General features: G+C 42.5%; 1 non-coding gene across 1 annotated transcript; it reads left to right on the forward strand.

Moving 5' to 3' along the window:
• Nucleotides 1-5984: 5984 nt before the first annotated feature.
• LOC121104678 lies at nt 5985-6043 on the forward strand. The gene has a single exon (XR_005837027.1). It is a non-coding gene; the product is annotated as a small nucleolar RNA SNORD49 (small nucleolar RNA).
• The last annotated feature ends 19993 nt before the right edge of the window (nt 6044-26036 follow it).

Here is a 26036-nt window from a genome sequence, read left to right on the forward strand (position 1 = left end):
GCAGCTGGGGCCTGTCAGACGGGGTACACACCAGCAAGTTTTACAGATACAGGTATCTTCCCTGCAAGGGATTTTTGGAAAAGGAGCTACTTTGAAAGGTTAATATTAGCCAAATACGTTAAGTCCCCAAATCACTGTCTCTTGCTTGACTTCTCATTGGAACTTCATGTTTGTATTCTGTGTGGTAGGTATTGGCCTCTCCTCATGCAGATCCCTCTCAACATCTCGAGGGGTCCCTTTTCACTGCTGTCAGTGTCCCACAAGCATCCTCTTGGCACTTGCCTTCCCATTCACATACACAAAACACTAGAGCTTCCTCCAGGGAGGAGAGCACCTTCTTTTCTGCCTCAGGGCTTTCTCGGCCTCTGGCATCACATGGAAGTCAGGAATAAAGTCTTCTCTGAGAATTGGTGAGTAAATACCCAGCTCCCTCTCTCTGAGGTGGAGGATTCTGATGCATGCTCTTTGCTTCTTCCCAAGGGCCCAACAACGAGTGCCCCACAGACACAGCTGGAACCTCCACAACCTTGTATTGGTGCCATGCGTTCCCTGGCTTGCTTCCACAACTGCCCTACAATTTTTCACAGTCACCTTCCAAATACACTGCTTACAAATGAATCCTTCTTTCAGGGTCAGTTTCTGGGGGAACCCAAGCTAAGACCTACTTCAAACGCAACACTCTTGAAACACGTTTCTCTTCCTTGTGTTTTCCCCATCTCAGTTCATAATAACACCCCAAGAGTTCATTTTTTTCTCATTCTTCCATATTGGAAAGCCCACCTTTTAATTGGTCATTGATGCCCGTGAATTAAACCTCCAAAAATCTCCCCAATCAGTCCCTCCTTCACTTCCAATTCTCTCTAGTTAAAATCTTTCACAAAACCTTGGGCAATTTTAATAGTTTCTTAACTGTTCTGTATATCTTCATAGATTTATACGACCTATTTTTAGGAAACACAAATTTGACCATGTACTATGCTGTGTTGAAAATTCTGATCTCTCATTCCTGCCTGAAAAAAGTCCAAGCTCCCAAGCTCTGTGCACATCCTCACCATCAGGACCCTGTTGTAGTTCTTTCTCCTCCATCTGGTCCACCTCCCACAGCCAGTCCACCATCCACATTCTACTTGCAAGTCCCCAAATAATCCACCTTCTTTGTCAACATTGGGCTTTGCACATGATATTTCCTGACCTTAGAATGCCTGTTCACTTCTTTTCTTGGTTTGATGAATTTTTATACATCCCCAAATACCCAAATTGAAACCTCACTTACCTGCCCCTGACACGACATTAAAATGATCATCTTTCTTTCCTTTCACATGTGTACTACCACTTTAGGGGCAGTGTATCCTCACATGCATGTGTCTGTCTTAATATTCTGCTGCGGGCAACTTCAATGCAGGGAACATTTGGGTTCTTGTATTCCCTACATTAATTGCTATCTAGCACAAAAAGTGGGTACTCAGTAGTTTTGTTCTTCCAGGTGCTTAGGCCAAAGCTGCAATTCATCCTTGATTCTTCTCTTCTTTTTTATACCCCATGGATTCAATCTATCAAGACGTTCTGTTAGTTCCACTTCAAAAGGCAGGATTGTACATCGAGATTCTGGCTACTTCCCACCACTTGCACTGTTACCAACATGACTGTCGACAACCTCGCTCCTGCTATTGCAGGAACTTCCTCACTGATATCACGTTGGCCCGTCTACAATCTATTTTCAACAAAGCAGGAAGAGTCATCTTCTAAAACTATAAGGTGGTTTAAACCACAAGCCACCTCAACAGTTACCAGTGACATCTGCATCTCCCTGAGATGAAAGTAAAAGTTCCGACATGCTCAGCCCCACTACCTCACTGAGACCATCTACTACTCTCCCCTTGGTCATCTGCCCCTGTTCCATAGGCCTCCAGTCCATCTGGAATGTTCTTCCAGCATGGTTGACACCCTTGACCCCCTTCATATCTTTGCTCCAATAAGACTTGTTTACTGAAAACACCACATTTACATTGGTAATCCGTTTGCCTCTACCTTCCTCCTTCCTTCCCTCACTCTCTCTTTTTTTTTTCCCTGTAGTACTCTTTAGCTTTGAGCATGCTCTAAAATTCACTTATTTCTTACTTTTATTGCTTACTCACTGCTTCTGCTCATGAGAAGATAAAACTCATAGTGGCAGAAAACTGAGGGCCAGGATCAGTGTCTGGCATGCAGAAGGTGGTCAGTAGCTTTCACTAACAGAATAAATCAAGGAATGGGTACAATCTCTTTGAAATAACTTGAATGTCACCCCAGATTTCTAAGAACTGATTGCAAATGACATGTCTCAGAAACATGGTACCTTGTTAAAATCCTGGTTAAAATGGCCTTTTCATTGAAAAATAAATGTAAATATTTGACATTTATTTGATAAGTATAGATTTATACAACCATACAAATTCTACAAACATAATTAACCTCTAGAAAATTAAAAAAAAACAGGTAAAATTAACTTTAATAATATTTTATTTGACCTAATATATTCAAACATTATGTCAGCAGTTAATCAGTATAAACATATTAATGAGATATTTTACATTATTTTTTGCATATTAAATCATCAAAATCTAGTGTGCATTTTACACTCAGAGCACATCTCAATTTGGACCAGCACCTTTCAAATGCTTAAATAGCCACATGTGGGTCACAGCTACCATATTAAACACTATAGGTCTAAACAGTTCTCAATTAGGTAAAGGTCTTGTCTGAAAGATTGACTTTGTTTGCTTGCCTTTGTAATGAATGAGTGAGTGGAAATACACCCTAAATTCTAGTGCCCTAAATGAGTTAGTTTTTAGAGAAGCCCACATAAGTCCTGTTAATGACTCATATATCATTTCAAAGTTGAGAAGCAATGTATAAGGAGAAGGGTTTTCCATGATGACTCTTCCCTCCTACCCATTTGTAAGTGTGCATGGCTCATTGATTAAAGACTGTTGGTATTAACCTGGAAAATTTCCTGATAGCCTTGGGTCAAATAATTGTACCACTTTTCCATATTTACTCTTCATTGTCAAATTGTGAACAACATAGCTGAACTATAGGAGGTCATGTGTTATCATGGCTCTAAGAACATGATACATTGATTACTTGAGATTTTTTTTTTTTCAGAGAAGTGTTACTGAACTGGCCATGGTGCAAGACATTTAATCCTTAATCCTTTCAACAAGTCAATGGGTTAAAGGAATGTGAGGCCTGGACAGTGGGACACTTTTTCCTTATTTAATGAGGACTTACTATATGCATTATTTTATTGACTCTCTCCAAGCCCAAAGAGGGAGATTCCCTTATCTTCCCCATTCTGCTGGTGAGGTTTGGGAAGGTTAAAGAACTTAGCAAGATCTCTCTGATCCTGATTTTGACTCCCAGAATTTGCTGAAAATCATGGTGAAAGGAAATATAACAAAATGATAACAATAATATCAAGTTGATCATTTTTGCCAACACTTTTATGTGAATTTTACTTTATTTTTTAAAAGATTTTATTTATTTATTTGAGAGCAAGAGAAGAGATAGCAACAGAGAGCACAAGCAGGGAGGAGAGGGAGAAGCAGGCTTGCCACTGAGCAGGGAGCCTGACGTGGGGCTCGATCCCAGGACCCCAAGATCATGACCTGAGCTGAAGGCAGACACTTAACCAACTGAGCCACCCAGGCACCCCTTTATGTGAATTTTAAAACATCATTTTCTGAGATTCTGGCCAGATGGAGAACTAATGAAATGGAGATAGATCTTAAACATGGGGAGCCATAGATGGAAGGCAGAAGGTTGTTCTCTCAGTGAATCAGGGAAACAGCAACCTAGAGGCAGAGGGCCAGGTACCAAAGGGAGGTTGGTTGGGGTTTCCCCATTTGTGGTTTTCTTGCCCCACACTTCCTTGGGGAGGATCACTGCTTACCCCATAATCTTGGTGGGGAACCAATCCCACTAGCCTGGTGTTAGCACAGCACCAGCTGGGGTGCAGAAGTCATAACAGAAGGCAGCACATGGTTGGTCCCTCAGCACACTCTCCACTCCAGCTCCCACCTGGGTCAGGTGGGTGATAATTTCAAAGGAGATAGCTGTGGAAAAACCATTGGGCCACAGGAGCTCTCTAGAGCAGCTCAGTCTCCTGGCACAGGGCGGGTCACTCTGGGAGTGCTCTGGCTGACTATAAGCATCAAAGTCCTCCACTCAGACACCATTTCTGACTTGTGCCCTCACCAGAAAGCTGAGAAAGTCTGGGCCTGGGCCTTGTTCCACCTTTAAGGGACATCTGACCCACCAAGGAAGCTGGTGCTTCCAAGTGTAGGTGGGCTCACAGGAAAATAAAAAGATTTATCGGGAGCATCCTTGATAACTAAGTGACCTCCACTGGATAATGCAGCACTGGTAGGTCAGAAGCTTAATAAATATCTTCAAAGAGATCAGGAAGCACAAAACAGGAACACACAGACATAAAGTCAATTGTTGAAATAAAGAGCTCAATAGAGGGACCGAATAGCAGGATGAATACAGTGGAGGTACAAATTAGGGAGCAGAAGATCAGATTAAGAACCTCTGAAGAGCTCAAAAAGTTAAAGAGATGACAAATACAAAAGAAAAGTTAAGAATACGGAGAATGGAAGTGTCACTATCCATAAAACAAGAGCACCTGAAAGAGACAAAATTAACAGGGATGGAAATATGTGTAACTTCAGATACCAAGGTCTCATAGATAGACAATTTAGCAGGAGATGCCAATATATCTTTAAAATAAAAACTATCTGGGGCCACCTGGGTGGCTCAGTCAGTTAAGCATCTGCATTTGGTTCAGGTCATGATCTCAGGGTCCTGGGATCAAGCCCCACATTGGGCTCCCTGCTCGGCGGGGAGATGGTTTCTCCCTCTCCCTCCGCCTGCTCATGTTCTCTCTCTTTCAAATAAATAATAAATAAAATCTTTAAAAAATAATAAAAACTATCTGATCAAGCAGACAAAAAATAGCAAAGATTTGAAATATGTTGAAAGCACTTATAAGCATAATTTAATTCTATGTTGTCCAATATGGTAGCGGAGAGCCACATATGGCTCTTCAGTATTTGAAAGGTGTGTAATGCAAGTGAGGCACTGAATTTTAATCCTATTTAACTTTAACTATTTCTTAAAATCTCTTCTTTTAATTGAAGTATAATTGACATACAATTTTACATTAGTTTCGGATGTACAACATATAGATTTAACCATTCCATACATTGCTCACCACGGTTAAGTAAGAGTAGTCACCATCTGTCACCATACACCATTACTACAATATTATTGACAGTATTCTTCATGCTGTACTTTCCATCTCTGTCCCTTATTTATTTTATAATTGGAAGTTTGTATCTTTTAATCCCCTTTACCTATGTCTCCCAACTGCCTACCTATTCCCCCACCAGCAACCACCAGTTAGTTCTCTGTATTTGAGTCAGTTTGATTTTTACTTGTTTGTTTTTGTTTTCTTTTCAAATTCCACATATAAGTGAAATCATATGGTATTTGTCTTTCTCTGTTTGACTTATTTCATTTAGCATAATACCCTCTTAGGTCCATCTACGTCTCAGATGACAAAATTTCATTCTTTTTTATGGCTGATATCATCCCACTGTATACATATACCATATCTTTTTTATCCATTTTTCTGTCAGTGGATGTTTGGGTTGCTTCCATATCTTGGTTATTGTAAATAATGCTGCAACCATATATCTTTTTGAGTAAGTGTTTTCATTTTCTTTGAGTAAATATCCAGTAGTGGAATTATTGGATCATATGGCATTTCCATTTTTAATTTTTTGAGGAAACTTCATACTGTTTTCCACAGCGGCTGAACCAGTTTACATTCCCACCAACTGTGCATTAGGGTTCCTTTTTCTCCACATCCTTGACAATACCTGTTGTTTCTTTTCTTTTTGACACTAGCCATTCTGGAGTCAGACGCGCTACCATTGCGCTGCTCTGATGAAATCACTTATAGGACGTGCCGTCAGAAGCGATACTAGCCATTCTGACAGGTATAAGGTAATATCTCATTGTGGTTTTGATTTGCATTTCCCTGATGATGAGTGATGTTGAGCACCTTTTTGTGTGTCCATTGGCCATCTGCGTGTCTTCTTTGGAAAAAATGTCCATTCAGCTCCTCTGCCCATTTTTAAATCCGATTTTTTTTTTTTGTATCCAGTTGTATGAGTTCTTCATATATTTTGGATATTAACCCTTTATCAGCAATATCATTTACAAATATCTTCTCCCACTCATTCCCATCGCCTTTCTGTTTTTTTGATGGTTTTCTTTACCATACAAAAGATGCTTTATTTTGGTGTAGCCCTGATAGTTTATTTTTGCTTTTGTTTCCCTTGTCTTAGGAGACATATACATGACTGTGTTGTGAAGGCCAGTGTTCAAGAGATTACTGCCTATGTTTTCTCTTAGGACCCTTGTGATTTGAGGTCTCACATAATTTTAAGTAATTTAAATTTAAATTAAAAAATATTTGATTCAAGTATTACAAAACTTTTAAGTATGTTTGGAAGAACTTGGGTATGTGAGCCCACTCTTCCAATTGTAAATTGAAATCTAAATCTAAATCAAGTGTACCTGATGTGAATTTAGTATTTACATTGAGATATACCTTAAGTGTAAAATTCACTCCAGATTTCTAATACTTAATACATAAAAAGGAATGTAAAATATCTCATTAATACTTTTGTATTGATTATATGCTGAAATTATGCTATTTTGGATCTACTGGGTTAAATAAAATAAATAATTAAAGTGAATTTCACCTATATATGTTTACTTTGTTAATATGGCTGCTAGAAAATATATAAAATTATATATGAGGTTTACATTTTACTTCTATTGGGCAGCACCAATTTAACAGAGATACATCAAATGTATATCCACAGAGTATTCATTTTAAGTTCTCACAGAACTAAGAAAGCTTCAATAAGTACCACATGATCACTATACACAGATTGTGCTGCCTGATTATAAAGACATAAATAAGAAATCAGTAACAACAAGAAAGCTTCAAACATCTCCTCAGACCATAAAACAAACATATATTACACAGAGATTGGTTAAGAGGAAATTTTAAAAAGGTATTACAACATATCTAGAAAGGAACAAGAATGACAGTGTCAAATGTCAAATGTTGTGGCCCATAGCTAAAGTAGCACTTAGTTTTGCATAATTTTGAATACATTAACAGCAAACAAGATATATTAACAACCAAAGACCTAGGCATCACTAAACATAGTAGAAAAAAAAGAGAAAACAATAAATACGATAAAGCCAAAGCAATAGGAAGAACATAAAAGAGGTAAGAAGAAAGATCAACAAGACAGACCCAAATTCCTACTAAAATCTGATTCTCTCTTTTTTTAAAGATTTTATTTATTTATTTGAGAGAGAGAGAGCACGAACAGGGGGGAGGAACAGAGGGAGAGGAAGAAAGGCTCCCTGCTCAGCAGGGAGTCTTATATAGAGCTTAATCCCAGGACCCCAATATCATGACCCAAGCCAAAGGCAGACCTTTAACCAACTGAGCCACCCAAGCATCCCTAAAATCTGATTCTTTCAAAAGTGAAATGACAGGGGCACCTGGGTGTCTCCTGATTTTGGCTCAGGTCATGATCTCAGTCGTGGGATCGAGGCCCGCCTTGGGCTCCACACTTAGCAGAGTCTGCTTCTCTCCCTCTCCCTCTGCCCTTCCCTGTGAGCTCTGTCTCTCTCTCTCTTAAATAAATAAATGAAGAAATCTTTAAAAAAATGTGAGATGACAAAAAGATGGGTATGTCACTCTATACACCAATGCATATTGAAACCAGGTTGAATGGACAATAGCATGGGGAAAAATAGCGATCCTTTACTGGAGGAATCCGAGGAAAGAAGTTGACATGAAATCAACAGAAGTCCTTCCACTCTCAAACAAGCACTGTCAGAACAGACAGCCCCACACAACTTTCAGGGGTCTGCCTAGACCCCAACCTGTGGATGAAATGCATTTGGGTGGTGCCTTTGTGAGCAAGTGGTTTGGGAGCCAGAATACAGAGGGAGGATCAAGGGGAAATAACAAAGTAAAATAAATCAAAAGAGGGGCCTTGGCCTTGTGCAAACATCATGTGCCATGGCTTGAATGTTACTATTATTTCAGTTCTTTGCACTTGAGGAGATGTAAAGTTCCTTTAAATGTGGTAAATAATTTTGGGGTGCCGTTCCTAGCCCATGGTTTTAAAATTTAGCACGTTGTTTCCAACTGGGGTCTTTTTTTTTTTTAAGATTTTATTTATTTATTTGACAGAGAGAGAGACAGCCAGTGAGACAGGGAACACAAGCAGGGGGAGTGGGAGAGGAAGAAGCAGGCTCCCAGCAGAGGAGCCTGATGTGGGGCTTGATCCCAGAATGCCGGGATCACGCCCTGAGCTGAAGGCAGATGCTTAATGACTGTGCCACCCAGGCGCACACCAACTGAGGTCTTCTGTCTTGCAATGGGTACCTGGTCATCCTGATCACAAAATTAATAGTGCTTTGCTGCTGGTGGTTGACTCTTCATGATAGCACCTGATACTAAGTGCAGATACTGAGGCCTAACTGACTGTGTGTGTGTGTGTGTGTGCGTGTGCGTGTGTGTATGTGTATGTGTGTGTGTGTAAGAGAGACAGAGACAGAGAGAGACAGTGAGAGATTGAGAGGGAGGTTAACTTTTTCTTGGCTTTTTCTTTGATTCTGTAGATGTAGTCAAAAAGGCTAATTTTAGGGCTTATCCCCTAGGCATGGTATCTCAATTTTATAACTGGAATTGATCTAATTTAGTCTGAGGAGGCTGTCTAAAGTAAATACGGACTTGTTCAGTGAGGTTGGGGTACCCAAACACCACCTATGAAAGAAGATAAGGCCATCGGAGCTGTTAGAAATACCCAAATGATCAAGGCATCACTTTTCCTAACACACCCAGATAAGGGCTGTAACCCGTTGGGTTTGGGGCTGTATGCACAGCCCCCCACCAGCCCCTCTGCATTACGTCCTCTCTGTCTGCAAACAGCTCAGAGGTGCAGCAGGTTGGAGGCCCAGCCTCACCAGCTGACCGGGCCAGGTGCATTTCCATTGGCTGCAGGGGCCAGAGTGAGCTCTATTTTCTTCTGTACATAAAGATAAGAAGCCAAGGGCCCCCTTCCGAAAGCAAACACGTTTAATTTGAACCACCGCCTCCCCATGATTCACCGGATGGAATTTACGATGGTGTTTACCCTTTTCCACAAAAGTAGCAAATGAATCAGTACTAATAGGAAATATAAATCCACAGCAGATGCATTTTGAAGTCCACAGGGGAGATTTCACTCAGGAGGCCACCTTGACTCCAGAGTGTCTCCCCCCACCTCAGAAGTGCAAAGACTGAGCCAGGTCTTTGGAGGAGAAGCAACTCCAATGACGAGCAAAACAAGTCTTTGCATGTGCCAAGTTTTGCTTGGCCCCTCTTAGCAGCGGGAACCCAGACAAAACTTCAGGAATGCTTTGCTGGGCAGCTGTGGTACATTCAAAGCGGAGAAACAGCCTTAATCTTTGCAAAACCAACAAAGATAAGCAATAGCTTTAGCTGGGTTGAAATTAGCCAACGCGCTGCTACACAATGTCCTTGTGACCATTATCCAGGCTCTGACCGCCAAATGGCACTGCTCAAGTATGCTGGCAATGTTTAACCAACCATCTGTCTTGTACCTGTTCCCACTGAACAGGAGCCTTTGTCTGAACCCTGGCCCCATCCAGCATGTCTGCTGTCTGGGGCTTGCCGACAAGTGACACTGCACCTTCTCATTGCATTATATCAATTTCTCAAACTCTCGATGATGGTTTATCCTTCTATGAAGTGGCTGCTGCCAGAGAGCAGTTTTGAAAGGGGATATAGATTTTCTGTCTGTCCATCTATTACTTTACTCATCACTATGTGTGTAAAAGCCTTATTTGCCTATTTGATGTTTCCCGGGTTTTTCTTCTTTTAGGAGGCATTTCCGTATTCATTCAAATGTAACTATTGCTGACTTAATTTTCTTTCTTGGATAATTGTTCTTAAATTAGACCCTCCCCGATAATATTTTTTATATTCCGGTGAAAGATTTTCTGCTTAAATATCACACTTCACTGATTATGTTACCAAAGGGTAACATAGGCTGAACTATTTGAACTTTATGCTTTCATAGGTCTAACGCAGTCAGATACTGGCATTTTCATATGGTTCAACATATATAGATTTCCTTGTCAACTTACCCATTATGCTTTAGAGTAGAATCGCATTACGCTTTAAAGTAGAATAGTAAGAAAATAATTAAAGTAGTTCATGGATTTTATTTTGTAAACAAAATTTTTTAATCAAACGTAATTCTCTTTTCAGAATTGATTTCTCCTGCTCTGCCTTGCCCTGCTTAGAAGTAATACGCCCCCATGGTCATTTTCCACATGTCACAGTGTAGACACACAGTGACCGCAGGACAACATGATTTGAACGGTGCAGATAAACTTATATGCGGATATTTTTTTAATAAAAATAGTATAGGACTGTAAACATATTTTCTCGTCCTTACGATTTGCTTAATAACATTTTTTTGTGTCTAGTTTACTCTATTGAAAGAAGACAATGCATAATACACACAATGTGCACAATATGTGTTCATCAATGGTTTGTGTTGTCGGTAAGACTTCCAGTCACAGGAGGCTATTAGTAGTTAAGTTTGGGGGGAGTCAAGAGTCATAGTGGGGGCTGGCACCCTTAACCCCCACATAGTTCAAGGGTTAACTGTTAGCTACAACTGTCTCAGGCACGTCTCCGCAATGGCCACCATAGAAATCGGCTTCAGGGATGCCGTCCTTGAAACTCACCCTTCAAGCCCTCACACCAGCAGGTGTGACCTCAGGCTTGGATGCCAGTCTCCACCCAGCTGCCTAACTCCAGCCCTCACTTGGACTCTTAGGACGCAGGCTTCTTATCTATCAAGGGGACTGGTTTTGATAAGAGGCAAACAAAGATTTAGATGCATGGGGGGCTCCAAAAAGCGTAGAGTATGAAGTTGAAAATAGCTCTGTGCTTGGAGATCTTCAAACATATGTGTCTGCACTCATGTTCTAGCACCAGAACTCCCCGCCTTTATTTCATCGTGCTCATGGGCACATCCTAAACACAGTTTTGTCTTCAGAGCAGACAGATCGCATTAAAGGAATCCAAATACCAATGCTGTCTTTCCAGAGGAAATTTGGAAAACAAAACAGTTACCTTAAAAATAGCAGCACATGGGGCGCCTGGGTGGCACAGCGGTTAAGCGTCTGCCTTCGGCTCAGGGCGTGATCCCGGCATTATGGGATCGAGCCCCACATCAGGCTCCTCTGCTATGAGCCTGCTTCTTCCTCTCCCACTCCCCCTGTTTGTGTTCCCTCTCTCGCTGTCTAAAAATAAATAAATAAATAAATAAATAAATAAATAAATAAATAAATAAAATAAAAATAGCAGCACAACAAATCTTGTCATTAAATCTAATTCTTCACTGAAGCCAGAAAGGAAAGCAAAGACAGAGGGTGGGAAATCTCTTCAGATTTTAACTTTTTGAATATCTTGGCAAAGGGAAACAATTGTGGGAGTGGTCTAGCAGGTTGGTGGTCCCCATTGGGGGCTCAAAGAAAGAGGAATTCATTTATATTTTTAATCTCATTCTTCAGTTTCAATTTTGATGTATGTTCTATGTTTTGCAAGGTAATCTAACAGTAAATACCTGTTGAATCAATATATTTTATTATAATATATGTATTATTCCCTAAACAATTATTCACTAAACAATGAAATATATATAGTTGTGTAAATTATTATATATTGCATAAATTATATATTATATATAATTATACATATAAAATTATGCATATAATTTCATTCATGAATGTATCCATCTGACATCTGGGCTATTTCCACCTTTTGGCTGTAGGGAATAAAGCTGCTATGGACATGACCGTTCATGTATTTGAGTAGCTGTTTTCAGTTTTGGGGGGTATATACCTTGGAGTGAAATTGCTGAGTCATATGGGAATTCTATGCTAAAATTTTTGAGGAGCCACAAAACTGCCTTCCAGAGCAGCTATACTGTTTTATTTTCCCACCAGCCATGTACGAGAGCTGCAATTTCTCCACGTCCTTGCCAAAACTTACATTCTTTTTGTAATAACGATTATGTTCCTCTTAGGGGGTGTGAAGTGGTATCTCATTGTGGTTTTGATTTGCACATTCCAGGAGTCATCTTTGTCCACATGACCTTTGGAAGGACTTCAACGACAAGGGTACGCACCCTCTGGTATTTGTCACCTGGAGTGATCTTTGGAGCCCTCCACAGGCCTTCCTGGCATCTCCCAAAACCACCAAAAGGTTGCATGTGTTGATACCTCAACAGGATCCCCCTTCTCAAAGGACATCATTGCTACCAGGAGGGGAATGGCATGTACCTAACAATGAGGGGGACAGAAAAGAGATTTTCACTACAGGCTGAGAAGGAGTGGAGTCCTGGTGTCCATGGAGTAGAGGTGAGCAGGCTTTTGAAAGTCAGAAGACAGAGCATATTGTGAGGCAGATGACCCCATGTTGGGCCAGAGTCCTGGAGCCTTACCTGGACCAGAGAGCACAGAAATGTGTGTTCTGAATCCCCAGCCAAAGGAGAGGGCATCCTGATGCAAGAGCAGGCAGGAAGACATGGAGCCCAGTGAGATCTCAGGTACAGGGGATCAGGTGAGTAATGTGGGATCAGGACAGGAAGAGTCAGGATCTTGGGGTCCAAAATACATGGCAGGTTCACAGAGAAACAAATCCAAGAGCAATCCCTGCTTATGAGCGTTTAGCTTTCTTCCCTCTCTCTGGGGTTTGAATGGCAGTTCTCAATTTGGCTGCACTTGAGAATCACCTGGGGAGCTTTGAAAACTCCCAATGCCCAGGCCATGAAATCAGACTCACTGTGTGGGAGACCCACAACCAGGATTTCAATGTTCCTCAGGTGATTCAAATGGATAGCCAAGGATGAGAAAAGTAGAATTTTTGGTTTAAAATAGTAGGTTTAAAAATTAGACTTTATTAGATTGCTGTTTTTATTATAAAAGAAATATGGGCACGTTATAGAAGTTTGGATGGAGCAAAGATTTTGGGGGAGGATGGTACCCATTGCCCCGTGGCCTTGAGGCTGCTATGGATGGTGTAGCCTGTGCCCTATTTGGGTCTCCATTCCTGGAAGGGCGGACGAGGGCTAGCAGCCAGGGCAGGGCTGTGATGCTGAGGACACACAGGACGTGGTGTATTTTCTGTGTCTGCGGCCCTGTGTGGGCACAGTGAGGGCTGCACTCAATAAATGTTTGTAGGATGAGTGAATGGAAGCAGGAAGGCATGAATTCATGAAAAGCAGCCTAAGACACGGTCCCTGCCCTCTAGGAACTTACAAAGGGACAGTTGAATAGGCATTATAATGACAATAATGGGATGGCAATAATAGTTCCTGCATCAGTGGCTCTGTGTGTCTGTGCACGCAGCCCTGCAGCCAGGGAAACCAGGGGCAGGTTTTTGAAAACTCTGTTTGGTAGCTAGGGCCTCTCTTATCTTTATTAATGCCATGCAAGGCACTGACACACTGCCCCCTTCTTGATAAAACAGGTAAACAGGAGCAGAGCAAAAGCCAATGAGGCAGGTTGCCAGTGGTACCCAGAGCCCACCTGAATGGTCACAAAGAGGCAGTGAGAGTGGAGAAAACTTTGCCTCGTGGATGTGGAGTTATTCTGTTGATTGTTTGCTTTTTGCTTGTTTGGCAAAAGTTCCCCCAATCACCCTGGCCTACAGATAAATCAAGTAAGTCGATAAGCCTCTAAGGCTTCCTCCTCAGAAATGGTGGTTGTGGTAGAAAGAACACTAACATAGGACACAGGAAAGCCGGGGGTTTCTCTTGTTTTATTGTCAACCATCCAGACGACCTTAGCAAATCTCCATACTTTCTCTGACCTGGAAAGCAAGCAGCAGTTTCTGTTCTGCTTTCCTTACCTGGTGACTGTACACATTCAGCAAGATGGAAGTACTGCCCTAAAAGGCACCTTTTAATCCTTAGATGTTCTTAGCCTCCTGTTACTTACCGGGCTGGGGGTCCACAAGTCCCTCTATCCCGGGGCTGGCCCACAGGCTGGGTGTACTGACTCTGGCAGGGCTGTGGTCACAAACCCCTGCCACCTCTCACATGCGGTGGGAGGTGGGCAGTGCCAGGAACCAGTAGGTACTAGATTTCTACAAGGATGCCAAAGAACCACTTATACACACAGGTTTATTAGTCACTGCTGGTATTTTAATTTCTCCTCGTATTTCCCTCTGTTACTCCCAGGCATCCCCTTTCCTGTTCAGAGACAAGGTGACCTTTTCCCTCATGGCCCATGCTGCTTTTTGTTGCTGTTGTTGATACACCTGGATCAAAATATGTTTGGGTGGCCTTAGGTGACCAGTAAGGATGAGTTGGTGAGGAAACTGGGGATATTGACCCTTGCCTGCCAGCCTAGAGCCCTTCTATCAGAGGGCACTGACAAATGCGTACTCTGAGCCCGCCGGGTGGCTGTCCCCAAGGCAGTTCACCTGTGGTGGTCATCTAGTGTCAGGCTGGTACAAGTCCCATCACAGCCAGCTTGCCTACATATTGTTTGAAGAGCTGAAGTCTCAGCTTTCACAATTTTTAAAACATTATTTTATTTTATTTAAGATTTTATTTACTGGTGGTTAGCCATACCACAGAGCACCTCTGTGTACTTTCACTTCAGAAGTGAATTGGAAATTCCAACTTTCTGAGCTTGTTGAGGGGAGAGAAGCAGTAAAGTAAAATAAAAACCTTAGTGGATCTAGAAGAGAAGATATCACACCTTTCTCAGCTCTACTGATGAACTGGTCTATGATTTTCTAATTCCCCTCCCTGGGCTTCATTTTTCTCTTCTGTACAATGGGGAGTTTGGACGATTCTTATGGCTCTCAAGCTTTCCTTAGGAAAATAACTGGCCCTATTTTCAAATAAATTTGTATGGCACAGACCTTAATCCTTAAAACTCAAAAAGGAGATATTTTGTTAGTTTGATAACAAGCTGGTATACTAGTTCTTAGTTTAAATTGGAAACATTGGCTTATCCTAAAGTCAACTATGATGATTTTTTAAGGTTAACATATAAACATATAGCTTTTATCATATAAAAAGTTAAATCATATCAAATTCATCATGCTATTTTTAAAAACAGTTTTATTGGTTGCACAGCCTGTGTAAAATTTTGAGTGGCAGCACTGAGCATTTGTAAGTGCTACCTTTCTTTTCTTTTCTGTTCTAATTTTTTAAAAGATTTTATTTATTTGAGAGAGAGAGAGAGATAATAACAGAGAGCACAAGGAGGGAGTGGGGAGAGGGAGAAACAGGCTTGATTCCAGGACCCTGGGATCATGACTTGAGCTGAAAGCAGACACTTAATCAACTGAGCCACCCAGGTGCCCCTAAGTGCTACCTTTCAAGGCACAATCTGTCTGAAATCTCCATATCTCTCTCTGCGACAGGAAAGGGCTGGTGAACCTGTATTCTTTTTTTTTTTTTATTTTTTTTATTACATTATGTTAGTCACCATACAGTGGTGAACCTGTATTCTGAGGCTGGTGCCAATATGTCTTCAGGGGTTGGAGACTCTAGTGAGCTCCAACTCAGTAGAGTGTGCATATCATTTGTAATTCCAATCTCAAAATCTTTTCCAGAATAAAAAAAAAAAATCCAAGCAAATGTTTTCTGGCCCCTAAAACACATGTTACAGAAGTGAGAAAATGTTTAACCCCTTGAGCTGCCCTCCGTAGCTGGTCTAAACAGCAAACATCTGGGTAGAAATACGAAAATACTTCAACATTCGTACTTTCTCTTCGCAATACATAGAAAGCATTAAGACAGTGATTTTTTTTAATCCCATATTTTTTAGGATCATGTAATGTAGCCCTGTGGACCCACTTCTGATAAGAGACACCCAGAGCCTGCAACAAATTAGGGCAGAAGTGATTTTGTTCTCTGTCATCTTGTCCTGGAGATTCACTCTCTTCCCTCATGCTATCAGGAAAAGAAAGCTTTTAATGAAATAGCTTGGTTGGGTACTCACACCCATGAATGTTCAGAACCATACGGTGCCCCCAAAACGCTCAGCTGTTGCCAACTTTCCTTGCTCCCATGCCTACTTGCTAACCCTTCTATTTGAAGTTATTTGAAATAAGGGGCATCATCTTGTTTTGAGGCCACGAGTGGCACTGCCTGCTTTGTCGCAGAGAGACACTCTCTCCACCTAGCAAGGTGTGGGGCTGGAGGCAGGAAGAAATTAGCAGGCAGAGCTACCTCTGCATCGCAAATGTTGCCCATGTGGATAACCCAGCAGTCCAGACTATGGAAATCTGGCCCAGTGGCCTGGCAAGAGTTTGGTTCTGGGAGGCAGCAGTGTGTGGTGTGGGGTTTTATAATCACCTTTATCTGAAATTTCCTACCTTTTCACCAACACGGAGTTCTCAGACAATCTCTAACTCACACTAGGACTCTGACTTAAGCCAACATTCCCATGTTTCTTTGAATCTGGAACGTACCCTTGCATAGTTGGCCCAGTGCTCCCAGCATCTCTGCTCTGCAGGCCCCTGCAAGGAGAGCCATCCCATACCTTTGTGAAGACTGAACCCTGAACTTCTGCTGTAAAGCAAATTCCAGAGAGGAAAGACACTTTCAGCTTCAAGATGTTCAGATACAATCTATTGTCTGGGTTTTTTTTTTTTTTTTTTAGGATTTTATTAATTATTTGAGAGAGAGCAAGAGTGAGAGAGATCACAGAGGGAGGAGACTCCCTGATGAGCACAGAGCCCAAAATGGGACTCCATCCCAGGACCCTGAGATCATGACCTGAGCTGAAGGCAGATGCTTAACCGACTAAGCCACCCAGGTGCCCCTAATTTAGTGCTTTAAAACTTGGGGTGAGATAATTATGGTATTGCTTCTGAGCACTCTGGCCCCCCGAAACATACCTGGTCATGTAAATGATGCAAACAGTCTCTGGACAGAGTCCAATGCCCTGAGGACAAAGTCTGGCTTCCTTAATAAGACCCATGAGTCCTTTACCATGTGGCCCTGCCTTCTAGATTCATGTCATCTCTGATCACTTTCCTGTGTGAACTGGGCAAGCCAAACTCTTGTTTCCTCAAACACACTGCTCCTCTGCTGTGTTATCCCCCAGCTGGGTGGGGCTCCCTTCCCTGCCTAGGTGCCTCCTCTGGGTTCAGAGTCTTGTTGCATCCCCACCCAGCATCTGCTGTCAGTCTCCCCACTACAGACAGGTGACTGGTGGCTCCATCCTACATTCCACAGAGGTCTGCTTTTGGGTTCTTCTGTCTCCCAGCTAGCACACCAAGCAGGCAAAAGGACAAACGTTGGTTGTTAAGTTCAAAATGGGAATTTCAAAGGCTGCCTTAGTTTCCTGAAAGGCTTTGAGTAGAAGTTTCCTCAGTCTGCCCCCACCCCCACTTCCACCCCACCTTATAACAAAGGAAAAGAATGACTTCTTTGTTCCTCTGGGGCAAACTTTTTTTTTTTTTTAATCTTGCTCGGCCTGCCCCCTATAAAAGGCTTATCTTCACTGCTGGTAGGAGACATTTTAATTCCTTCCTGTTTGCTGATCCTTGCTCCTCAAGGCCCCTCAGCACAAGTCCCTCCCCAGGCACCAGGTAATGTCACCAAGGAGTGTTGGAGCCCATCTGTCACCTGACGCACTATCTTTATAGCCATGACAGCTTGGGTGCTGGCCACCCAGACCCTTGGTGTGGCTTCTAGCAACACTTCCAGAGAGTAGCCCCACCTCTTCTCTTAAAACCCACCTCTTAACCTCACAGGGGTGGTATCTTCTTGATCATTTGACTTCGCAACTCCTCTTGCTTCATTTCCCATGGGCTATCTCTTTTTCCAACCTTTTATTTTTAGAGTGGATTTATGGTAATTATCATTTTAGAATTTTGCAACATGGCTTGACATTTATGGAGACCCACACGGGTGTCAGAAACCATTAACCCCTTATCAGAGTCACTGATTTAGGCTTTAGCCATCAGCTCTGTTTTGCCATGGTTGATCACCCCAAAGGTTTCAGGAAATATGGTGCTAAGAAATGCTTCTGCCAGTTTGGGGAAAGGATTCCTCCATTTTGAAAAAAAAAATAGTGACAAATAACTCAAGATGAAGCTTTCTGTTATAAAAATGGTGTGGCTGAAAAAAATGGTCTTTGGTACCCACGGGGTCCTGTGATGTTCTTTACTCATTTCCCATTTTCTGGTCCTCGGCAGCCTGAAGTATGAGTGTCACAAGGATGTGGCATTGGGCAGGAAGCAAGGATATGGTGAAGGGAGAAGGGATTTATGAATGAAAAGAATTAGATTTTTTTTTTGTGCTACTGACCGTACCTGGAGGAATGAAGATTTGGAAGAGGATTTTGAAAGATCAGAGTAGTATCACCAGCCAGTCAATCTGAGAAGATAAGCACAACCTGCCACAGAAGAAGGACCATGATGGGGAAGCTTGGAGATGGATCTATGGGAAGCTGTTTCCTCTATGTAGCTACCACTATTGGTGTCTAATTCAGTTGTTGGTCAGCAGGGCTGAAGGTCTGGAAAATGAACTAGACACAGAGCAGATGGTCAGCAGGGTGGAGGGTCTGGAAAATGAACTAGACACAGAGCAGAGAAGAACAAGGACAAGTCAACCCCCACCAGGTACTTCTGCCTCTGTCCATCATTGTACCCAACCCCTTGGCAATCCTTTGAGGGTAATGGTCAATACTTTGTTTCTGCAGCCCAGAACTTGTACTAATTCCTCTTTTGATCAGCACTAACCCAGAACAATACAGGGAAGGGGTTTCTGGAGAAAAATTTTCCCAGGTTAAATGAGTTCACACAGCATAAACCACCACAGATGTATTGAGCCAGCAGAACTGCTTTCCCCAAACAGCAGAGCTGGAGTGGAAAACAGCCACTGCTGAGAGGAGCCACTGGAAAAGGTGAGAATGTGGTACAGAGCACCAGCTGAGAGTGCGGGGAAGCCGGATGGAAATGGGAGGGAGATTGAGTCTGAGAGAACAGCGAAAAGCCAAGACCATGAGTATATGTCTTTATGTTCAGAATAGCGCCTGTTGAGCACCGTGATGAAGGTGACAGCTGGAAGGCATGTGCCTTGAGCTAACAATAGGTGGTTTCTATAGTGAGACAAATCCTTGGTCTCTTGAGGGTGTGGCTATGGAAAAATACCGCTAGGAAGAGCAGATCTTAATGATCCCATTTCTGTCCTCCCCAACTTTGCACCCTCAATTTCCACATCTGAACCACAGGCACCTAACTCCCAAATAAAATGCATAGGTGGTATTAGTGGTGGTTATTATGATTATGCCTATCATTTTTGAGGTGGTTAAAGAGGAAAGTGATTTTCCCAAGACATTGGCCACTAGCAAAGCTGGAACTCAAACCCATGTGTCCTGATTAAAAGTCTAGTGCTCTGTTCATTTCACCAGGTAACAAGAAGACAGCAGCTGTGTTCTGTCTGTTATGTCCCAAAGCAACAATATATATTCAAGATATATTCAACAATCTATAGACACCCCATATAGAGAGCATGATTTTGGAGTTTGTTTTCCAGTGCTGAGGGTGGATTATTGTGATCTCACCCATATTTTTCTCATAATGGCCATTACAGATTGGCCAATGATAGCATCCACACAAGTAACAGATGGCCTTTTGGGGCTGAATTGTCTTCAGTAAGCTGTCAAGCCCAAGGCTAGAAATAGCCCAGCCTCCTGGGTCCACTGACCCTAAGTGGAGAGCATGGGGTCCCTGCGTTAGTGTAAGATAGAGAGTGATGAAAAGAAGGAACAAGAGGGAATGGAGGGGAAGGTTTGTTCAAGGTGCAGGAGGAAAATGGCAGCCATTTGAAAGGATAATGTAAGAGGAGTTATGGTTTGGGGCCCCTCACCATCATCTTTCCATACCTTTTCACTCTCTTTATGTCCCTCCTCTTCTGAAATAGTCCCTATCTGGGTCTCCTGTGCCCCCTTATTCTATGGACCTCTCTGATCACAGAGGAAACACCTTCACATCAAAGCCTTAGAGATAGGCAGAGTTTTTGTGGGCAAAATAGACAATTGTAAATATAGTACAAAAATGTTAAATTGAGGTAAGTCAAATTTCCTGGAATTTCTTTCAGTTTCCTTCAGGGGCAAGGACGACCCTTTCAGGCACCAGGACCACCATGTGAAGGGGAAAGCAGAGGTTCCCCATGCTGGGTTAGCTGGGTCTTCCTGAAGTTTATTGCTGAGCTGCATTAGGCTGCAGAACTTGGTCACTGTCAAAAACGCACCTTCAGGTTTACTTTTTCTGGTGTTCTGCTGGGGGAAACTTTTGCCAAGCAAAAATCTGGGGATGGGGTACTGAGGGAGGGTTATCAGGTCTGAAGGCTGTTCCAGATTCAAGCTGTTGTTTGCAGAAGAAATGTGTTCTTAGAAGCAAGCAGCCCATTGGACAGCTGTTTCAAGTCCTTGATTTAAAAAAAAAAAAGGAAAGAAAAACGCCATGCTTGTGAAAACAGCATTGGCAAAACATCTGCTGAGCACACAGAGGGCTCCTGGTCCCTGGTTGAGGTGGGGGATGAGGAGGTCTGTAAACAAGATCTGAAGCAGGTGTGCGCCAAGCAGCTCGTGTTGTCTCTCATCCCTACTCATACCAACCCACGTTCTAGATGAGGACAAGGAGGCCATGTGGGAGAGGCAGCTGCTGCCATCAAGAGGGTGAGGTGCCCATCAGATTACCCAAGCACAGCACCTGTGGTTATGAAGTATCATGGCTGGGGGCTTCCTGTAGCTGAGGGAATAAATAGGGCAAGAGGATCAGCAGGGCTGGTGGTGGGGGTGGGGAGGTGGTCTATTTACAGGCAGGTGTTTCTTATAGATCCTCTCAGCATTTCATTGCCAAGGCCATCTGTCTATGAAATCATTACTCATGCCAGCAAGAGATCTGAGGCTTTAACTCCACAGTGTGACTGACAGCCAACTATTACCCTTTGGTATAGAGGAACATCCATGGTCTCCTGCCGGGGATATTCTCAGATGATGAAAAAGCACCCTCTCTTCTCCAGAACAGATGAAAAATATAACTACAACAGTTTCTGATGTTTGTAGAGAGATTTTCATTTTCCAAAACATGTTCACATCCATTACCCCATTTCACTGAATCTTCCCAGCACCCCTATTCAGTAGCCCCCATTCACACTGCAGAACGGACCAGAAGCTGAATTTGGCACATGGGTGTCATGGTCAAGAGGGCTGGAATTAGAGCTCCACTCAGTTCATAGGGCAGCTATGTGACACTGGGTAGTTCTCACTTCTAGGAGTCTCAGTTTCTTTGTCTGTCAAATGGAGCTGATCACTGTACCTACTTCATAGAATTTTTTTTGTACATTTTCACAATTGAGTGGAAAGTTTGTGGAGTAGTGCTTCACACTGAGTAAGAGCTCAATAAATATTGGCAGTCTTTACTCTCAGCATCTCCTTCACTCTTCCAAGGACACCATTCCTACCATGCTGCCTCCACCCCCTTCTCACTTATATCAACCTGTGTCTAAGGCCTTTGAAGTTACTGCTATGGCATCGCTGGCCATCAACCGACCAGTATCACCTCCATGTTACTGGACCTAGATCCTTTGTCCCTCCTCTCTCTGCCCTTAGGCCCTGCCCTGTCCCTGGTGGATGCCACCTTGGGGCATGTGTTCACACCACCACCTTATAGAAACAGATACTGGAGATGTTGAATGACTTACCCATGGAGCTAAATAGACTTTAAAGCCACTTAGTGAAAGTTGGTATTTAGAATGAGCCTGAATCTTGGAAGTTTATTCAGAACAATGATATATTAGTCTGCTGGGGCTGCTGTAACAAAATATCAGATGCCTGTTTCTCACAATTCTTGAGGCTAGAAAGTCCAAGGTCAAGGTGCTGACAGATTCTGTGTCTGATGAAGGCAGTCTTCCTGGCTTGACTCCTCAAAGAGAGACAGAGAGAGCAAGCAAGCTCTCTGATCTCTTCTTGTAAGGACATTAATTCCATCATAAGAGCTCCATCCTCAGGACCTCGTCTAAATCTAATTATCCCCCCAAGCCCCCACCTGCTAATACCATCCCCTTGGGAGTTAGGGTGAATTTTGGGGAAGCATGGATATTCAGTCCATAATAAATGAGAATTATTTTATTTTAATAATAGTCCACAAACTTGCTCCACTAAGCATTCTCATCACTAGAGGCAGAACGAAGCATAATCTGTACATGCCCATAGGTTATGAAGAACTTCCTTATTTGCACAGGGCTCAAAATGATTGAGTTTGAAGAGTAATCCAGAACATTCTAAATAGATGCAAAACTTGGGTCAGGCGCACCTGGGTGGCTCAGTAGGTTAAACATCTGCCTTCAGCTCAGGTCATGATCTCAGGGTCCAGGATCAAGCCCTGCATCAGGCTCCCTGCTCAATGGGGAGTCTGCTTCTCCTTCTTCTCCACCCATCCCCCTCCTCATGAGCTCACTCTCTCTCTCAAATAAATAAGCAAAATCTTAAAAAAAAAACTTGTTTCTTAGTACAAACCAAACAGTGCTACTTAATTATATTCTTACAAAATATTCCTGAAATTCTCCTCTTGCTCACGTAAAAGTCTCCAAAGAGCCTTGTGTACAAGAAAATATTTTTTAAAGTTTATTTATTTTTTAGTAATTTGTACACCCAATATTGGGTGCCAACTCACCATCCCAAGATCAAGAGCCACGCACCTCTCTGACTAAGCCAGCCGGGTACCCCCAAGAAATTAATTTTTGCCATCACAGTTTAGGAGTTGGGGTCACCAAGAGGGGAAGGTGAGTTCAGGAATGGGAAAGGGGTAAGTGCATCTTTAATGGTTTTTCCTCAGGATTACATAATAAAGAATTTCAAACGCATAAAAAAGTTGGATGCACTGTTCACTGAATATGACCCACAGGCACCTGGGTGGCTCAGTTAGTTAAGCATCCGATTCTTGGTTTTGGCTCAGTTCACGATCTCAAGGTTCATGAGATTGAGTTCTGCACTGGGATCCAAGCTTGGTGAGGAGTCTGCTTGGAATTCTTTCTCCCTCTGAGCTCTCCTACCCGCCCCCCTCTCAAGTAAATAAATATATCTTAAAGAAAAAAAAACCCAAAAAGAACAAAGACAACCCAGATTCTATAATCATTAACATTTCCCTTTACTTATGTTCTCCTGCAACACCCTACCCATCCCTCATTGTTTCTGGTACATTTCAAAGTGAGTTGTACACATCCATGCATTTCACCCTTGAACACAACAGCATGCATCTTATAATTTACTAAGGTTCAATAATTGTTTGCAGTTTTTTAAGGTAAAAATTTATATATAGTAAAATGCACTCACCTTTTATTTATCATTCACTGCATTTTGATAAATGTAGACAACTGTGAAATCCAAGTCCCTGTCAAGATAAAACATTTCTATTACCCCAGAAAATTCTCTCCTACCCCTTCTTAGTTGGTGTTGTTGTGCCTTCCCTTTTTACCATAGTTTAATTTTAATTGTTTCAGAACTTTATATAAATTGAATCATACAGCACATAGTCTTTTGAGCCTGATTTCTTTCATCCAGCATGTTTTTGAGATTCATCCACATTACTAGATACATCAGAAGCTCACCCCTTTTCATTGTTAAGTAGTACTCCATTGTTCAGATGTCTTACAGTTTATCCCCTCACCTGCTGATGGACACTTGCACTATTTTTAGTTCGGTGTTATGAATGGGCTAACCTTTTCAGGTTTATCATAAGACTCCTAAATAGTTGACAGCCATCCCTCAAGTCCATCACAGGTAAACTTTCAAATCTGGATATGGCATGAAATTATTCAGAATGTATGCTTCATGTTTGAAACATTACTCTATGGATGGAATGGGATAGGGGATGAGAAATTATCCTGTACTCGATTATTGAGGGAGAAAATTAGTGTCTTAAGAAATAAATCCTTTTGTGGGGAAGGTAATTATAATAACAAAAGGCACAAAAACATATTTAACTTTGTGCTTTTTTTAAAACTAGGGAAAATAAAGTCTTACTTTTTGGTTGAATTTTTTGGCAATAAATATAGAGAATCGGGTAATTTTCCAATAGTTCATCCAAGTAAGTGGAGATCAGAATACTGCAGGGTCCCTCTTCTGTGTGGGTCAGGCCCAAAGTCAATAGACAAGGCAAACTCTACCGTGGTAGACATTGAGGTGTGTCTTGGGGACTCCCCTTTCAGGACCGAATGCCTTACTCTCCAGGTGGCTGAAGAATACAGTGTGGCCCAAGGCCCTTTTACACGGGTATCTCCTACTCAGAGCCTGATCAACACTGAGGTCAAGGCCCAACCTCCTTGCCTCAAGTGGGAACCACCCTAAAGTCCAGCCCAGCTCCAGAACTCCCCATGAGGACAGCTAAGGCTTTTTTTGGGTGACTCCCTCTGCCTGATCTGCTTCCTTCCCCTTCCTCTCCCAGCTGGAGATCTCATTTCCTGATTAAACATCCTGCTAGTTTCCATTTCAGTGTCTGCTTGCCATGGAACCCAACCTGCAACATCTGTTAAGTAGATTTTATTCTTAAAAGTCCTATCAGAAGGGGCTACACTGGAGACTAACATTGCTCCTTTCAGTGGGTGCCAGGAGCCAGCATTCCCTTCAGCCAGGATAAATAACAGGGTATTCAGTTGAACTGAGACAGAAGAAGAAGCTTGGGGTTTGCTTTTAGGGGCCATTGTATAGATGAAGACGCCCAGGGGTAAGATACCAGTGTCCTGATAGGCACACAGGACTGGGAGGATGAGCAGGAAAATGAGGGCCTTTCCCACCCACGCACCCTCACCCTAGGCGTGGTCAGTGGATTGCGGTCGGTGGGGACAGACATCGGGGTGTGTGCCCTGCAACTCTGTCACCAGCTCCTTCCTCACTGTGCTGAGCATATCGCTGAACTCCTACAGATTCCATGCTACTCCATGTGAAGAATGATTTTTCTTGACTATTCTCCTGAGGTCAAGATTGGTCCAGAGAAAGAAGAAAATACCATCCTGCCAGAAACAGACCTAGAGGGAAAGGCAGTTTCAAAAGTCTTTGCTGTTGTTACATTCAGATGTGGGGCATCCCAAGTGCCTGTGTTTCTGTGCTTCCTACGCATGCATTTCCTATTTGCTGGTTTTGTAAGAACTTGAGATGCGTCAGTACAATCAAGAAATCTCTCCTTCTTCTGGAAAGGCGTTATTAACTTGATATTGTATCTTGAAATGAATTCCATTTAAAACTGAGGAATAAGGAGGGGTGCCTGGGTGGCTCAGTTGGTTAAGTGCCCAACTCTTTTTTTTTTAAATAAAAATTTTATTTATTTATTTGACAGAGAGAGAGAGAGAGGGAACACAAGCAGGAGGAGTGGGAGAGGGAGAAGCAGGCTTCCTGTTGAGCAGGGAGCCCGATGTGGGGCTCGATCCCAGGATCCCGGAATCATGACCTGAGCCAAAGGCAGATGCTTAACGACTGAGCCACCCAGGTGCCCCTAAGTGTCCCCTAAGTTTTATATATATAAAAATTTATATATATATAAAACATATATATATATATAAACTGAGAATGGGGATGGGGCAGAGGCAGGAGGTAAGAGCAGAGGTTCTCCAAGTGGAGTCCCCAGGAGTTTCTTACCCCTTAGTGTGACTCTGGATCTCCCAGAGGGCTTGTTAAAACACAAATTCTTGGGCTCCACTGCAAGGGTTTCTGGACAAGCAGACAGAATCTGAGATTCTGTATTGCCAATGAATTCCCAGGTGATATTGATGTTGCTGGTACACACTTTGAGGGGCCACACTTCAAGAATCAATGATTTAAGGCATGAGTTGTAGCAA

Source organism: Ursus maritimus, unplaced genomic scaffold, assembly GCF_017311325.1.
Source record: "Ursus maritimus isolate PB19 unplaced genomic scaffold, ASM1731132v1 scaffold_22, whole genome shotgun sequence".
NCBI classification, from domain to species: Eukaryota; Metazoa; Chordata; class Mammalia; order Carnivora; family Ursidae; genus Ursus; species Ursus maritimus.